Source organism: Haliaeetus leucocephalus, unplaced genomic scaffold (genome assembly GCF_000737465.1).
Source record: "Haliaeetus leucocephalus isolate CR32 unplaced genomic scaffold, Haliaeetus_leucocephalus-4.0 Scaffold250, whole genome shotgun sequence".
NCBI lineage: Eukaryota > Metazoa > Chordata > Aves > Accipitriformes > Accipitridae > Haliaeetus > Haliaeetus leucocephalus.
Window position 1 is genome coordinate 374,271 of NW_010972686.1, and position 4,138 is coordinate 378,408.

A 4,138-nucleotide genomic window follows, 5' to 3' on the forward strand; every position below is an offset into this window, starting at 1 on the left:
GCCCGCTGCCGGTACCGCTGCCTTTGACCGCTCGGGCGGAGCCCGCTGCCGGGGGCGGCTCCGCCCCTGCCCCCAGCGCATCCCTGGGCACACGGGCACAAACTTCCCGCACGCACACGTGGCGTGGTTTAACCCCAGCCAGCAACTAAGCACCACGCAGCCGCTCACTCACTCCCCCCCCATCCAGTGGGATGGGGGAGAAAATCGGGAAAAAGAAGTAAAACGCCTGGGTTGAGATAAGAACGGTTTAATAGAACAGAAAAGAAGAAATGAATAATGATAATGATAACACTAATAAAATGACAACAGTAGTAATAAAAGGATTGAAATGTACAAATGATGCGCAGGGCAATTGCTCACCACCCGCCGACCGACACCAAGCCAGTCCCCGAGCGGCAAAAACCCCTGCCCCCCCCTTCCCAGTTCCTAAACTAGATGGGACGTCACATGGTATGGACTACACTGTTGGCCAGTTTGGGTCAGGTGCCCTGGCTGGGCATGAGAAGCTGAAAAATCCTTGACTATAGTCTAAACACTACTGAGCAACAACTGAAAGCATCAGTGTTATCAACATTCTTCACATACTGAACTCAAAACATAGCACTGTACCAGCTACTAGGAAGACAGTTAACTACATCCCAGCTGAAACCAGGACAACACACTCTCGGACACACGCACGCACGCGTACGGACACACGTGGGCAACGCTGGCAGTAACACAACGCGCACGGCCCAGCACAGCCCTGTGTGAACACTCGCACCCCGCGACACACGCCCCCCGCACGCAGAACACGCTCGGCACTCACGCCACATGCACACCCCCCCCCCAAAGCACACACTTGAGACGGGGAACCACAGAAACCTTAGCAGATAATGTAGATAGGAATTGTTTAATAATTATCTGGCTTATAATGAAGTTAAAGAAGTTTCAATAGAGGTAGACATGGCTCAAGGGGATGAGAACTGATGTTTAACGTTTGCATTGTTGAGGCTGGCTGGGACAGGAGATAGTCCCTGATAAGAAGCAGCAGTCGACCCCAAGAACCAGCCAAGACCGACCTTGTGATTTGGGCAAATGCCAAGGGACAATTGAGTCTGCGCAGGGCCAGAAGGTTAAGAGTTCACCGCGAAGAAGACATACAGCCTTCATCTTCACGACCACCATAAGGAGGCACTGCGCAAGCGCAGTTGAGAGAAGACTATGGAAATGACTTCCTAGAGCTAATTTTAATATGAAGCAGCGATAGGTAATGCCTATGTATAGGCGTATTGCAAAACTCTATGTATATCTAACACTTGACTGTATAAATTTAAAGTGAACTGCCAAATCAGGCGCGCACGACTTTGGAGGGACTATCCCCCTGTGCTGCCCAGCGCTGACTGAACATACCTACTTTACAATCTCACCGATTATGGAGTCTGTTTTCCGCATGTCACACTTACAAAATCCACCAGCAAGCACAAGCCTCTTCAACGCCGACATCCAGCACAACCCGACGCACGCCTCCCTGCGCACACACACCTCCCCACGCACCCGCACAGGTCCTTACATCCACACGCACATCCCTCACCACCAGCTACCATTCCCCTGTCCCAGGCAGGCACCCGGCAAAGCTCCAGGGGTTCCCAGGGACCGGAGGGGCAGCTGGAGCCCCCCCAGCAGCTCCCCCCTCGGGGCGGGTCGAGCACTGGGCAGAGGCTGGGTGGCCCTGAGGGAACCCAGGGAGGCACCAGCACCTCGGGAATATATTTCACGCACATATTTCAGGCCGCTGGGGCACAGCAGCAAGCCCCCGGCAGCCGCAGGGTCACGGCAGGGCTGCCCCCAGCCCCAGCCCCTCTCCTGGGGGGCACCCGGGCAGCCTCATGATTAATTCCTCTTCCCTCCCTGCTCCCTGTGGCCACTGTGGTGCTGTGGGTTGCTGCAGGGGGAAGGGGTTGCAGGGGTCCGTGCAGCACGAGGTATGACAGGAGACCCCTGTCCTGGCAGGTCCGATGGAGGTCTGTACTCAGCCAGCCTGTAGGAAGCTGCAGACAGAGCAGGAGGCTGGGGTGCCTGCGCTGCCAGAGGCGGTAGAAGTACAGCTGGCAAGGGGCAGAGACTGTGCCAGCCCTGCCCCAGCTGGCAGGGTCTCACTGGCATGAGGGGTTCCCTGCAGCACCTGGCTGAGGCCAGGGCTGTGTGCCTGCGCAGGATGGAGGCAGAGGGACATCATGCAGTCCCATGCAGAGCTCCCATCCTGGAGTCATCACCGGTGGTCCAGGACCCAACACGTGTCCGCACTCTCTGTTGGACCTCAGGAGAGGGATGTGCTGGTGAGGATATGCGGCATCAATTTCTGGCTGCAGCAGCTGTCCCCTTGGGTCCCCTGCACCCCAGGGCCTGCACCTGGGCTCCTGTGATAGATAGGTGGGGTGGGCTGGATGCCTTGCCCAACACTGGTTTTTTTCTCCATCTCTGTCCTGCCTCCTGTCCCTCTCTCTTATCCCAGTGTGCTGCTGCACGTCCCTCACTTTTTCTCTCTATCCCTCTGTCCTGCTCCCTGTCCCTATTGCTTCTTTCTCCATCTCTGTCCTGCAGCCCATTGCTACTTTTTATTTCTCCATCCCTTTGTCCTGATCTGCATTCCTCTCTTTTTTCCCCGCTATCCCTCTGACTTGTACCCTGTACTTATTCTCCCCTGTCTGCATTTCCCACTTTCTGTCCTGGTTTTTCTCTCTTCCTCCCTCTGTCCTTCTTCCCATTTTTCTTTCTCTGTCTCTGTCCCTCTGTCCTGTACACTCTCACTATTTTATCTATATCTCCTGTCCTTCTTTCCATTGATGTTTGCCTCTCTGTCCGTCTATCCTGCAGTCCATCTCTCTGTCCTCCTCCCTGTCCCTCTCTTTCTCTCAATCTTTCTGTCCTGCTCCCTCTGCTTCTCCCGCCCTCTATCACCCTGTCCTGCTCTCAGTCCTACTGATTTTCAGCTCTTGCTATATCCCTCTGTCCAACTGGCCACATTTTCTTCTTTCTATTCTCCTGTCCTGCTCCCCATCCCTATTTTTCCTTCCTCCATGTCTGTCCTGCAGCCCATCACTGTTTTTACCTTCTCCATCTCTTTATCCCGATTTGCAACCCTCCCTTTTCTCAAACCCTGTCCTTCTTCTTCTCTGTTTGTATGTTCTGCCCCCTCCCTCTTCATCCCTCCTTCCTTCTTCTCTCTATCCCTCTGTCCTTCTCCCCATCAGCATTTATTCTCCATCCCTCGGTCCTGCTCCCTGTCCCCGTCTTTCTCTGTTAATCCCTCTGTCCTTCTTCCCGTCCTTCTTTTTTTGCTGTCTGTCCTGTTGCCTATCACCATTTTTCTTTCTGCATCCCACTGCCCTGCTTCCCATTCATCTTACTTGCCTGATCCCCACCTTCTGCTCCCCATCAGTATTTTTTTCTCCAGCTCTGTCCTGCTGCCTGTCCCACTCTTTTTCTCCCTATCCCTCTGTCCTCCTCCCTATCCCTGTTTTTTCCTTTCCCTGTCCCTCTCTTTTTCTCTCTGCCTTGCTGCCTGTCCCATTGTTTCTTGCTATATCCCTCTCGTCCAGCCGGCTCTCCCTTTTCCCCGCTATCTCTGTCCTGCTCCCCAGCCTTACTACTTATTCTGCCATCGCTGCCCCGCAACCCACCCCTGCAGGAGCTGACCATTCCTCACCGGCCTGACGAACGCTGCTCCGGTCAGTCACGCGTGCTCCACGGGAAGGGGGGAGCGTACAGGCCCAGAGCCCTAGAGCAGGTTCGGTCCCGCGACCTGCGTGCACTGAAAAACAAAGGCTTGCTCTTTCTTTTGTACTCACGGCTGTGCCTGCGCGCCCTTTGCACTTGGTCAGCGGCTGTCACACCGTCCAGGGGAACAGGTTAGGTACCAGGGGGGTGGGTGCCAGGTGCTGGCCCCATCTTGCTGGAGGAGCCCCAGGTGTGGCCGGGGAGAGCGACGGCAGGGCGGCCCGCTGCGAGAGGGGGCTGCAGCGGCGGGGCCAGCCCGGCACGGCGGAGCTGTCACCCGGCGTCGCCTGCGCCCGCGGAGAAGGCGAGCGAGGCCGGGGGTCCCCGGGACCGCCAAAGCTCCGGGCGCAGCGGCGCTAACGGTAAGAGGAGCGGGGGAGCG